Raw genomic sequence first — 14,423 nt, 5'->3', positions numbered from 1 at the left:
GGGAAGGGTGCGGGGATGAGGCGTGAAGAGAGAAAGAAAGAAGACGGACCACCAGATTCCTTGATCGTAGTGGACAAAACGAGAAAGCTGTCCTCTTTATTTATACAGAAGCAGTACAAAGTTTTTCTTAGGGGCATATTGACATAGCTTCATTGGGGCACAATTTACAACTTCTTGAGAAATGATTGAGGAAGGATTCCATATTCCTTGCTTATCTTGGCTTGTCAGTCTTCATCTGCTCTCCTCAGGTCTGGACTATAACCTAGGCGCCGCCTGTGTCAACCAGACCCCTATCTTGTATGAGTTAAAAGGTCTGGGGCCTTGGTCTATGGGGATCGGGGTTATTGACATTAGTTGGCCATTAGGTCTGTAAGCTCACACAGTTTGTTAAAGCAAGGGAAATAACAGCGGAAAGAATTGCAGTTAGCAATGAGCTAAGTTACTCTATTTAAGTTTCAACTCTACAATGGATGAGCGAGTGTTTCCAAAGACAATTCTACAAATTATTTCAGTATTAGACAAGGCATTATCCATTCCAACGTTGCAACCAAGAGTTTCTTAGTAGACAACACATCTTATGCAGTAATACACTCCTACTACAATTCTTATTCTACTACTTATCTATCACTAAATGGGAGAAATACATCAAGAGAGAAAAAACATGAAGATCTAAGACAAAAAGTTATAAACATTCCTCTACAACTGCAGGCTCTACAACTTCATAAGTGATCAAACAATAATCAAAAATATATCTTTATGATATTAGTGAAATCACCCTGTATTTCCTCTAGCTAAAAATTTATGAAAACAACTAAAACAGCTACATTTTCTATATTCTAAAGAATTGCAAGGACAGGCTAACCTTTAAGACCACAGTAACCATATTTTTTTGCCTTAGCAGGATAGGCTTCAGGGTTACAGTAGCTATATTCTTCGTCATAGCAGAATGACCTTTAGGGTCACAGTAACAGGATAACTTTTAGGGTTCCTCTTATCAAGCCCTTCCCCAGAAAGCATGCTAAATATCTGGGCCAGATTTTATGGCAATGGGTAAACAGCACAGACTTAATTATACTCCTATGCGTAGTTAAAGGCCCACTCACCAGGACATCCTCAGTAACATTAACTCTTAAGCTCACATTGGTTGTAAAAGCCATCTCACAGGGGCAGACAATGCCTCAATAGATTTCATAGTGGGGTGGTTGAGTGCCCATGCGAAGGGGAGTGAAAACTGCATCAAGGTGGTCAGAGATTAATCCACTTAGCCCTGCTAAGCAGCTGGTAGCTCCCCGGGCCCTGCCAGTCAGGGAGCTGTTCTCTTCACACCTTCGTGTTATACACACCTACTGCATGGACTCCATCACATGACTGTATAATTATATGGAATCGTCCTGAAATGTATAAGAACCCTATGCTGTTTAACCTTGGCCCTTGTTTTGCTCTCTTTTTCTGCCCTGCTGCTTCTGTTGCAACCTTGGCTGCGGCTGCCCCTGCCACAGCCAACCCTGCTGCTGGGGGAGGTGGCTGGGAGACCTAGGTTAAACTGAATAAACTGCCTTTATGCCTTAACACTGACTTCAGACTATGATTTTCTGGGGATCTCAAAAACCCAGCAGAACATTTGCGGGCTCAACCAGGACCAAGACCGGGGATGTGCGGTGTCACCTAACTTTTCTACTTTTCTTTGCCAGCTAATTCTGTCTTCTTTTTCCTTTTTTATTTTGATGTATTACCTTTTTCAGCTGAATTTTTCTTTGTACCCAATATGGGGGCAGAAAGCTCTGAATGGGTTAAGTGTTTGCGCCTGGTGAGTGGGCTGGAAGACCTCTCCTGGTAAGACAACTTTTTGCCTAAGGAGGAGTGGGTATGTGTACTCCAAACGATTTTTGCTTTAGTAGGTCTACGTTGTTAACTGAGTCTCCCTGTCTTTAAACTGTTGAATGTCTTTGTGTCTTCCATGTATAAGTTAAATGCTTGGGTAGTTAAATTGGCTACAAAAGCTTGAGCTGTGAAATAGTTAAATTAGCTGCAAAATCTTGAACTGTGAGAATTTTATGAGAGTTCTTATTATCTGAATTAAATTGAACCTATGGGTGGGTGCCAGGCCGGAGCTGTCTTCATGCTTGGATACCTGATTCTAGCCACCACATACACACGGAGAGCTGTTCCCCGGCCTGCCTGAGCTCCAGAAGCTGTTTTCTTCATAGTGAGTGCACAGAAGGAGGAAGTCTGAAGAACAAGGTGGGCCCATGCCCCGCACATTTCCATCATGGCATGGTGAATGGGACTGGGGACGGGGCGACCTCGGGGTCTGGGGGTTAAAACTTCCAGCATGGGCTCGGCAGCGTGGCCTAGTGGCTAAGGTCCTCGCCTTGATCCCATATGGCCGCAGGTTCTAATCCCAGCAGCTCCACTTGCTCTCTGTCTCTCTCCTTCTCTCAGTATATCTGACTTTGTAATTAAAAAAAAAAAAAAAAAAAAAAAAAAACCTTCCAGCAGCCTGGGCCTGGCGGCATGGACTAGCCACTAAAGTCCTCACCTTGAACACACTGGGATCCCATATGTGTGCCGGTTCTGATCCCTGCAGCTCCACTTCCCATCCAGCTCATTGCTTGTGGTCTGGGAAAGCAGTCAAGGATGGCCCAAAGCTTTGGGATCCTGTACCCATGTGGGAGACCTGGAGGAAGTTCCTGCCTCCTGGCTCCTGATTGGAACAACACCAGCCGTTGCTGTCATTTGGAGAGTGAATCATCTTCACTCTCTGTCTCTTCTCCTGTCTATATATATCTGACTTTGTAATATAAATAAATAAATCTTAAAAAAAAAAAAAAACAAAAAAAACAAAAAAAACTTCCAGCAGCCTGCTGGCTACTGCTGGATGCCAGTCCGGGGACCTCTTCATGCTCAGAGCTGTGATTCCCACCACCATGTGCACATGGTGAGCTATCACTGGTCAGCCAGCTTTGGGGTTTGGGGCTTTGAATTGCTGCTTAGGTAGCTCCCTCTTGAGGCCACTGTGATTCTGGGATGTGAATCCATCCTAAAGATTCCCAATGACAAAGTAACTTTTCCTTTGAAGGTAAGTGAGGGTACTGAGACCTGAGTTAGAGGAGAGGGACAAGATAATCTTCATGGGTCAGACTGACATATCAAACTCCTTTGAATCCTGTGTAGAACTTGTAATCACTGAACAATGCTGACCATCGAACACCAGTCCATGCAAAAGCTAAGGCTGGGGGCTAGTCTAGCAGGATAATATGCTATTATCTGACATGATGATGGGTCAGGAGATGGGTCACATTAGGCAGGACCATGACATTAATGAACAAATGATAAAACCATATCTGGGGGTAAATTCTGTGGGGGATGTCTGGGCCCAATCCTGTGGAAATTCTAGCCCCACTGGTCAGCTCAAGAGTTGGGGTGGTGATGGACTAAGCTAGGTGTGACCAAGGAGCCTGCCATCACTCATAGGGGAAGGAACCAACAATAGTCTGGACAGGTCTAGGCAGCAGCACCAAAATGTGCATTCTAAATAGGGTGTGGGGTGGGCCAGGCTGCAAAGTTCTCCAATTTAACACAAGACCAAATGGAAGGCCAGACTATGTGTGGCAGTGGCCTAAAACCCATTGGCATGTATGAGAACTGGGTCTGGAAGTTGGTCAAATGGAGGAACTTGGGAAACTCCTCGGGTGGGTCATAGCTTCTGATGGTGAACACATGTTCCAGACCTGGGGGTTGAACAAGCTGGACAAAGCAGCTTCAACAGCTGGCCAATGTGTGAATTGGTAATGGAATGGGGTGGATCAGGTATGGCTGAGCAAACCTCAGCTCACAGGCAAAAATAGAGATCAAGATGTAGCACAAGTCATGCTGAGCTAAGCTCTTTCACTTACTGGTCTGCATTAGCCAGGGACACTAAGCCACAGTGTTTAATGCAGGAGTCGGGACAGGTGAGGTGCTGTGACAAGCTGAGTCAGAGCAACCAGTGGCATGCGTGTGATCTATGGCTGGGAACAGGCCTGGCTGGGGAGCTAAGGGGACACTTCAGCTGGCTTGAGGTTCCCAACAAGAAGTGTGTGGGCTGGAATTGGGGCTGGGTTCTGATCAGGAAATGGTTGTAGTTTCCATTGTCACAAGTGTGGACTGGGACTGGATGCTCCATGCTGGGCCAGACTCCAATACTGTCTGGTGTTCTGAAGGACCAGGGTAGATGTTGGACGGACTAGGCTAGGTCTCCACCCCTACTGAGCCATGTGTAAGTTGTATGTGGGTGTGTACTAGATGTGGTTAGGCTGGACTGCAACACCAATTGGTTCACATGGAAAAGAGCACTGGAAACAGAACCGACCTAGCAATTTCAACCATCAGCTTCTTGGGGTGATAGACAGTACCGGGAACTTTTTTCCTTTGCAAGTACAAACAAGAACCTGGTCTCAGTTCACCTCAGACAGTTTCTTTTGGGATCCCCCCAATCAAACTGCCAGACTCAGTTCCTTAACCATGAAAAGACAGAAGACAGAACAAATAGATCAACTACCTGAGCCATATGTTGGCAGTGAAAAACAGTGCAAACGGAGACTCTAAGACGGGCTGTCAACCAGTAAATTCTGCAGTTATTTCTTCATGCTGGAAATGGTGAGACTGGCCTCAATTCATAGCTGTTGAACTATCAAAACCACTTGAGCAAGACCGTAGGAGCATGCCCCACATCCGGTACCTGGGATTTGTAAGGGACTGGGTGGGGATTCTCCCTTTACCTCCCCCTTTACCACAGAGGCTGGAAAAAAATGTGGGAATAATAGTCTTACCAACTTTCCTGTAGCCCTTGAACCTTTGTGCCCTAATTAACTATGTAAAGATTGTTACACATAAAATAAAATAATGAAGATAAAATTGAACCTATGGGTGACACTCCTAAAGTTCAACGTGAACAGCGAGAGAACGTTGCTCCAAATTAATTTTCTGAGCAAGAGGAATGGCCGAACATCTCTGGAGGATAGTTTGGGAATCAATAGCTGACATTATAGCATCTAGGACGATGCCTAAGTCAGCTCTGTCGGCTGGGATCTCTAGGTGACGACTGGGGTCTTCAAAGTTTGATGTCCCTGGGTCCAAGTGCCTAACCTGACGGTTCAGAGTCTGTGTCGTCTCCCAAGTTTTGCTCTGTATGGATCCGCTTGCCAGGGTTCTGAGTCTGATGGTTTGGGGGTGACTTTTTTTTTTTTAAGATTAATTAATTTGTATTACAAAATCATATATACAGAGAAGAGAGATAGAGAAGATCTTCCGTCCAATGATTCCGTCCCCAAAGTGAGGGCAACGGCCAGTGTTGTTCCAATCCGGAACCAGGAGATAGGAACTTCCTCCAGGTCTCCCATATGGGTGCAGGGTTCCAAGGCTTTGGGCCATCCTTGACTGCTTTCCCAGGCCACAAGCAGAGAGCTGGATGGGAAGTGGAGTTGCCAGGATTAGAACCAGTGCCCATATGGGATCCTGGCACATTGAAGGTGAAGAATTTAGCCACTAGTCCATGCCGCCAGGCCTGGGGGTGACCTTCTAACTGGTTTCTGCATTCAAAGGATCTGTAAGTCAGTTAGTTGTTCCTAGTGTGATGGGTCAGGGCCTGTGTCCTCTCCCAAGTTGCGAGCCAAACGGACATGCCTGCCTGGGATCCGAGTCCGATGGGTTTTTGAGCGACATTCTAACTGGGCTCCAGATTCCACAGAGTGTATAGTGGTTGATCTGAGCTTGAGAGGTTAGGGCCAGTGTCCTCTCCCAAGTACCAGATTAGAAGGACCACCTGAGGAATATGCAGTTGAAAAAAATCTAATCATTCGCCCCTGCTCGGTGCTAATTACTGTATTCCTGCTTCTGCAACCCCTTCTTTTTCTTGCTCTGCTAAGAGGCTATGTGACCTCAGGCCTGACAATTTAGGGGCAGTTGCCCAGGTACCCTGAGGGGACCGACCTGCCTACGTGACACTTGTCCCATCACCCCGATAGGAAACCCCACTTACCCTTTGAACTGACCAATAGTGTAAAGGTCCTATACAAATGAAGGATACTAAAACCTAACCCTCTGATTGGCTGATTTTTGTATAAAAACCATAAGATTTGGAGACTCGGGTCTTCTTCCTAAAATAAACACTCCTGACGACCTCTGACTCCTGGTGATCCTTCTGGGAAGCAGTGGCAGCAGCGGCGACGCCAACCCTGGCAGCGCCGGCTGTGGCGGAAGCGGCTCTGGTGTTGACTGTGACTGCAGCGGGCGGCTGCGGCACCTACATAGGGGGTGGCTGCAGCGGAGGTGGTAGCAGCAGAAGGCAGTGGCAGTTGCAAGAAGAGAAGCAGCGGCGGAACCAGTGATCGTGACCGTGACCACAGCGGTGGGGACGGCCATAGGTCGTCCCTGGCTGTAGAGTTGCAACGCCGATCCAGAGACGAGGAGGCGCCTGCAGAGCTGTACGCGGACCGGCCCGCCATTGGCCAGTGCCGCTGTAACACTGTTCCAGGTCATGGCCAATTACGACCGAAAGAGCTGAGACCATGGCCCCACCTCCGTCTGCTCGCTTCCCACCTGTGGTGCCTGGCTGTACCGCGGTCCAGGAAGCCCCACCTAGGCTCACCTGCCTGGCTGTGCCCCTGTTAGGAGAGCCCTGCTTGCTTGCCTCCCAGCCATCTGCCAGCTAGCCGGGGAACTGAATCCATCCAGCTACCCTGACGCCGGTGCCGGCACAACACACCCACCCCTTTTGCCCGAGTTCCAAAATCCGAGGGGTTGGAAGGTGCCCTTTCCACCTGAGTTCTGGATTCAAGGGACTGTGAGTAGAATGATACCAGTTAGCCTAGGATATGTGTGTGTGAAAACTCCCTCTGCTCCCAGGTGTAGCTTGTAAGGCACAGCTTAGCTCCTAGGCATTGATATGTATATTTAGCATGATCTGGTGGGAGCAAGCTCTTCACCACCACCCTACTGGGGACAGGCTTGTGTTAATTTAACTCGTTCTAGCCTGAGAGATTATCATCCCTTTGTCATCAAATCTGACCTACTTGTTAGCAGTGTTAGAGTGTGGGGAAAATGTTAGAATGTTAGAATGGAATGTTATTGCTGGGCAGTGTGATGTTCCTTTGAGCCAAGAAACTGCTATTTTGCTAGGACAGGAGGCGCCTGGACTCTGGGAAGAATCCACTCTAGCGATGAATCTTTTCCTTGCTGCCCTGCAGCCTTGTGATCCATCAACTAACCCAGGTACAGGAGGGCAGAGGGAGGTGCAATTCTTCTCTATTCCCAGGAACAGGAGGAAAATAAGGGTGTGAGAATGGGATGAGTCATAAAGATAATGGGTGTGGGAATGGAACAGACTGATTGCACCAGAAGGCCATAAAAATTAACATGTCTAAGGTTGTTACTATTAATGTTTGTCTCAGCCAAAAATGGCCTATAAAATCTTCCGCCTTTCGCTTGTTCATGGTCCGACATCTGCTTGGCTGGCCCGCACGCCCCAGGTACAGTCTGACCTCAGCATGCTGGCACAATAAACTGTTTGCTTTTTGCATTACCAGTGAGACTCATTGTCATTTTCTGGGAGTTGAATAGCTTGCACCCTTACGTCCCAGTGGGCTCTAGCCTGGACCCTAACACATGCTCAGTTAAATGAACATTTAACCAACTTATTTGAATCTCCAAATTGTTCAAACTTCTGAACCAAGCCTCCTGACTTTGGGAATTCCATAGGATCCATGAACTCTCAAAGATAGAGACAAAATTTGAATAATTTAATTGCTTTTTGAAATAATTTCAATTATAACCTCATAGTATGAAATTATGTGACATTGGTTGCTTCTGATATTCTATTAAAGTAATGGACATTTATATGGCTACAGAGAATGTATATTTAGATTTATGTTTATTAGAATATGCTATAATCACAAAATTGATTCAGGTTATAAGTTACCTGTGTGCTTATTTATGAAGAAGTATTGTTTGTGAGATTTTGCCTTACAGGAAGACAATCAATACTTACAGAATGTGTGATAAAATTGTCTGTATTGTGTACATCTTCTAAGTACTTATCCTGTTTAAAGCAGTAGAATTGAAATTAAAGTTTGATCCCTTGTCAGAAAACAACAGCATTTTAACATCTCCTTTTAAGTTATTTTCATCTTATTGATAACTAAAGTAAGTAAGTTCTTAGGCAGCCTGTTAAGACAACAGCCAAACTGAAGTTCTTCCTTACCCTTGACTTCAATAAAACAGAGGATAAGAAGATGCTCCCAGCCAATCAGCCCTGGAAAAGGGAGGCACATGCTTGGAGCCAGCCTTTGGAAGAATGTGGGTGTTTGACTTTGTCATTGTCACTGTGGTTCTTATCTGCCTTCTTTTGAGAAAGGGGAAGTTTCCAAATCAGTTGGAAGAAGGTAATGGGATGATAGGCAGTTAGGGTCTCTGGTTCCTGGTAAAACTGACTTGTATACAATAGAACATCTTAGCACTAAGAGACTCTTGAATGTTAGTATTTCCAACAATACTTGTACATTGTTAATTGTATCATTACATTCCTAATTCAAACATTTGATTAGCTATTAAAAACAGGGGGGGGGGATGAAGAACCTAGATGTTTTCTGCTTTTGTGATTCTGCTTTAATTGCTTGGATGGGGGCTGTGTGAACCCTGGCCTGACACTCACCCGGCAGGACACCTGGCAGGTCACGTAGGTAGACCACTCCTCAGGAAGGAGGTTCCTGGTGTTTGATAAGAGTCATCACCCTTTAGCCCATCAATTTGTACCTTTTGAAAGTTGCTTGCTTCAAACCTACCAATAGAAGCCTGCCAATTTGCTCTTTTTTTGAAAGCTGACAGCTAAAACTGACCAATCATGACTGAATAAATATTTGGAATTGTCCTGAAATGTATAAGAACCCTATGCTGTTCAACCTCAGCCCTTGTTTTGCTCTCTTTCTCTGCCCTGTGTTCCTGCTGCAACCTTGGCCAGAGGACATGGCTGGGAGAGCTAGGTTAAATTGAATAAACCACTTTATGCCTTAACACCAACTTGAGACTCTATGATTTTCTGGGGAATCTCAAAAATCCGGCACAGCACTCCCATCACTCTCGCACTCTGGCTCTTGGCCTCCTCAGTATCTGTTTGCTTTCTGGCTTCCTACAGACAGACTCTGAGAATAGGTAGCCCCTGAGCATGGCCCCTGTAGGTCTATATTCCTCACACTCTGTTCACTGCTTGAGCATGACAGCAAAGATGTTACTTCTAAGGTGCTTTGTATTGCTCACTTGTGTACTTTCAAGAGTTCCAGGAGAGGTGAGGCCCAGCAGCAATGGCATGTAGGCAAAGAAGGCAGGGAAATATGAATGCTTGAAGACTTGTGAAGTGTGTCCATGTTGTTTGTTGTATGTCTCTTAGGATAACATATTGCTGGGGAAGCTGGGACATAGGTCTTCAGATTGACAGACAGACTTCAGGGTAATGATCATTTCTTCATCTTGGGGTTTCCATTCACACTGGATTGTCACATGAACTTGTCATTTGTTAATTTCTAGTGTTATCACCAAGAGTGGTTAATAGATACCTTCACTTATCCTAGACTTTTCTAATGTAAGCTTGCTTGCACCCTTCAATACCATCCTGAAGCTAAACTGAAAGCTAAAATGCCATTCCTTTGAGGGTGACACAGAGATGCGATTTGTGTGAGCCATATCTAATTGCTTTTGATATGGCCACAACTCTAAGAGATGGGGGTTGATATGTTGATTCTGTCCCTTTGTTCCCTCCCCAGAAAGAGACCTTGCATCAAGAAAGATATGCAAATAGGGGAAAACACTGTTTTTACATTTTGATGCTTAATTTTACCAGAACCATAAGACCCTAACTGCCTGCTATCCAGTCTGACTCCTCACACACTACTCCAGCACCCTCATGTCCACAACCACCCTTGCTTGCTCCATTGCTTCAGAGCAAGTCAGGCAAGGCGGCCAGCTCCTTTTTTATTAAGCATGCCTGCCTCACAGTCCCATCACTTAAGGGCCACGCCAGCTCCAGCAGTGCTCAGTGCATTGCATCCGCAGCCTTCCTGCTGATGAGTACAGGGCCAGGCCTGGTGGGTCAGCATCCACAAGTCACTACCACGTGGGTCCTGCAGCCATGGCTGCTGCTTCAGGCCTAGGCCAGCTCTGCAGACCACCCATGTATACAAAGCACTCCCCACTGCTGTCCTGCTTGCCATTTCAGGTTTGGGCTGGCTCTGCACACGACCCTGCGGCCCAACCCTCCACCTTGCCCCCTCAACGCTGTGCTCACTCTTCCTGGGCCCACAGAGTCTCTAGCATTCTAGTCTTGATTGCTGCTGCTGGCACAGGTTTTCTCAGATGGCAATACCTGTATTTAAAACCCTCTTGCCATGCCCCCCTTACACTGTTTTAGGCACGCTGCATGCTACTCCAAGGGCAGACCTCCTCAGCCAGAGTATTATGCCACACAACATTCCCAACCTGTCAACCAGCCTTGGCGCTCCCAACTCAAATGGGCCCAGGCAATGCCTCCCATGTCCCCAACCCACCTATCCACTGCTCCAGGGCTCTCAGAAGGCTTGGCTACCATCCCCTCAAACTCACACATGCATGCAGCATGCCTTTCCCTCCCACTCTGTCAACAGCTCAAGGACAAGGTTGGCTCATCCAGCATCCCACTCCCTCCAACAGGTGCTGACTCACCAGCTGCTTCTGGACAGGGACCGTTTGACTTTCTGCCTGTGGCCAGTGGCTCATCAACATTCCCACTGTTCCAGGCTTGGGACTGGCCAGCTCGGGCAGCATACACTTGGCTCAGTCCACAGGCACGGGGCTTTGCCTGAAGCTACAGACCTGCTTTCCCTGCACTCATCATGCCTCTAGCACTTTGCCAGTGTCTCTAGTAGTTCCCCCATTTAGGACACTCCAGGGCCAAGCAATCTCCCCATGCCCCATGCCCATCCTCCACTACCTTCTCGAGGGCCATGCAGGCCCTTCTTGCATCCCCACATACCCAGCATAACTGCCTGCTTGCTGCTGAAGAACCAGGCCAGCTTGGGTGGCATCCACAGACCTAGCCCACTTGCCTGCCACTCTAAGGCCAGGTGTGCTCAGGAAGCCATGTCCCCCTACCACTGAACAAAATTCTGTCTCCTGTACTTTCAGGGCCTCAAGCCTGGCATGCCCAGTGTATCTAGCCAGCCTGAATCTCCTCATAATGGCTGCCCCAGGGCCAGACACAGTCACCCAACCACCCAGCACCCCCAGCAGATTGCTGCCCCCCCCCCCCCGCTACTCCCTCTGTGTCAGCTGCACATCTAGCACATGTGCTCTGCCCCTTGCTGCAAGCACAGGCTGGATTCACTGGCCACTCCATGGCTCTGGCCCGCCCAACCCACGGCCAAGTCTGCTCTTCCAGGACCAGGCTGATTCATTCACTGCCCCATTGCCCTCGGCCTCCAGTCATTCACTCCAGGGCCAGGTTGGCTCACTAACATCACTAAAAACCCCATCATCCCATCCCATATTCCCAGCCTGCCTGTAAGCCACTCCAGGGAAAAGCAGCCTTAGTTGGCACCCAGTCTGCTGTTCCAGGACCAGAGCTGTTCTGAGGTTGCTCCACCAGCACCCAGCATGCATGCCATTCACTCCAGGAAAGGGGGACTCAGCTGGAGCCCCAAACTCTGACCCACCCACTTCCCTGCCAGCTGCTGCAGGACCCGGCAGGCCTGGCCAATGACAGAGTGTCTGCTTTAGGCTGCTCACCTGCCTGCCTTTCCAGAGCCAGCTCTGTTCGCCCTGTGCCCACTGTACATCTACTATGCCCGCCACACCTGTTATTCCAGGGCCAAGCCAGGGGCTAGCATCTTCTGGGGTGGATTCTGCTTCCAGCCCCTCATCCCAGGGTCAGGGGCTGGAGTCTTCCAAGGTCCTCACTGTTTTCCTCCTTCCCCTACTGCTCCCTTATTCCTCCATATTACCCTGCCCATCTGGGCTATGGTCTTCCAGGCATGGGTCCAGCTTCTATGTGAGTAGTTTCCTCTTTTTACTCTGTGATCCCTCCCTTGGCTTTCTACTGAAGGAATCCAAGACACACAAAAGCTTCTGACATATGTGTGTCTTCCACAGTTTGTCTTCACTGACCAGATAGCCCGCTTCATACATGGGACACCCCCAATTCTGTGCAAAACCATTCTCTGGAGCTCTTTTCCATTTATGATTTATGTCCTGTTTTCTACCAATGATCTTTATGACTGGAAAAAAAAATCACTTTTTTTTTTTTTTTTGAGAAGCCAAAGGCTCTTGTTTATTTCCTGGAGACCATCTTCCTAACCCATCAGCGCACTTGGAACGACCATCAGCAGCTACTTCAGGCACTCTTCACTACTGAGAAGTACAGCACAATTCTCCATGAGACCCAGAAATTAGTGCCCAGTGCAAATGGCCAATGAAACAATGACCCTCAGACAACAGAGCATTTTTCCCTTGACACACCCTGATCGGGACCCAAATAATTCTGAAATCTGAATGCAGCAAGCATTAAACCTTTTTTGTGAGACTCTCCTGAGTGGTCTCCATGGGGTGGCACAATGTCCTACAAACTTATCAAAGGTAAGTGAGGTTATTCAGGAACCCTTGGCATCACTGGTGGCATTGCTTGAAAGGGTTTTTGATGCCTAGCATGATTTTACTCCTATTGCCCCCAAGGCACCTAAAACAGACAGGCTTTAAGCATAGAAATTATGATGCAGGCTACTCCAGATATCAGAAAAACAAAAATGTAAATGATAGATGGGTTTGAAGGCATAAAGCTTACAGAATTGGTCGGAATAGCTCCCCAAAATATTTAATCATTGGGACTCCTCATAGGATTAAACAAACTAGGAAGTCATTCAGGGCAATAATTGCTGCATTGAGACACAAGCCTACTGATGGGTCACAAGGGCGTCAAAGCCTCCCTATCCCTGGACAGAGAAGTTCTTATGATAAGCCTAGGCCATTTCTAAAGTGAAACCTGTGTGCCTACTGTAGATAAGAGGGGCATTGGAGAAGTGAATGTCCTCAGAAGCCCAAAAATGACAGAGGTTCTCCATGTAGACACTGAGTGATGGGGCCTAGGCTCTAAAGCCCCCTCCAAGGCTCTGGTAACCTTATCTGCTGGGAGCAAAAAGACTGACTTCCTAACTGATATTAGTGCAAATTTTTCAGTATGCAAACAGGACCAACTTACTACCCAAGTAAATACAACTGTTGTATGAGGAGCCACAGGGTCTCAAATATGTGACTGGACTACTGATCACACTATTGATTTGTCATTCATCCCTTCCTAATAGTGTCTCAGTGCCTATAACCCATACTTAAGGGGCAGGACCTCCTTCACAAACTAAGAAAAGTGAACCCACAAAAATTATGATCACTGTGCTGTTACGGGAGGAGTATCAGATGGCCAAGAAGCCCAACTTAAATCTAGGGGACAAAACCAGCCAACTCCCACAGTTACAGGAGCCTTTTCCTTAAGTTTAGGCTGAATCTAACCCTCTTGGTTTAGCATCTGACCATTTCCAAGTCTAACAATATTCAGTGTCCAAGTCAAGAGGGGAAACTGAGCACCTCAAAAGACTGTTGGATTCTGGCATTTTAATTCCTTGTATGTCCCCATGGGATACTTCTATTTTCTTGTATGCAAACCTAACTTCCAGGATTTCAGCCAGTTCAAGATCTGAAGGAGGCAAATATCAGAGTTATGGCCATCACCCCACTGTGCCCAACCCTTATATTCTCCTTAGTCTCCTGCCTCCAGACTGCATTTCTCTTATTTATCTGTATTTGATTTTAAGGTTGCCTTCTTCACCATCCCTCTGGCAACCCAGAAGCAGCCACTTTTCACGTTCGAGTGAGAAGACCCAGAGAATGGTAAGACTGAAGAGCTCACTTGGACTCAGCTCCCACAAAGATTCAAAAATTCATCGATGCTCTTTGATGGACCCTTTCATTTGGACCTTGTTGCCTACTGCCACCAACACCCCCAGCTAACCCTTTTACAGTATACTGATCATCTCCTCCTTGCAGCTGCTTCACATGCAGACTGTCTTGAAGCCATCAAAGACTTGCTGGGCCACCCAAAGACTCTTGGAAACTGGGTCTAGGCCAAAAAGGCCAAGTTGTGCCTAACCCAAGCAACATACTTAGGTTATCTACTTCAGGGGCCACCACTCTTTATTTGGGCAGCCAATGCATCCATTGTCATCATCATCATCCCTGAGCCCACCAATAAAGAACAGATAACCTTTCCATCTGTTTGTGGATGAACGAAAGGGAAAACCTGGGGGTGGGGGAATACTTACCAAAATGTTAGGACCCTGGTGGTACCCTGTGGCCTGTCTGTCCCAGAAACTGGA

The sequence above is a fragment of the Ochotona princeps genome, chromosome 25 (assembly GCF_030435755.1).
Source record: "Ochotona princeps isolate mOchPri1 chromosome 25, mOchPri1.hap1, whole genome shotgun sequence".
Classification (NCBI taxonomy): Eukaryota; Metazoa; Chordata; class Mammalia; order Lagomorpha; family Ochotonidae; genus Ochotona; species Ochotona princeps.
Note: the sequence above shows the minus strand (reverse complement) of the source record.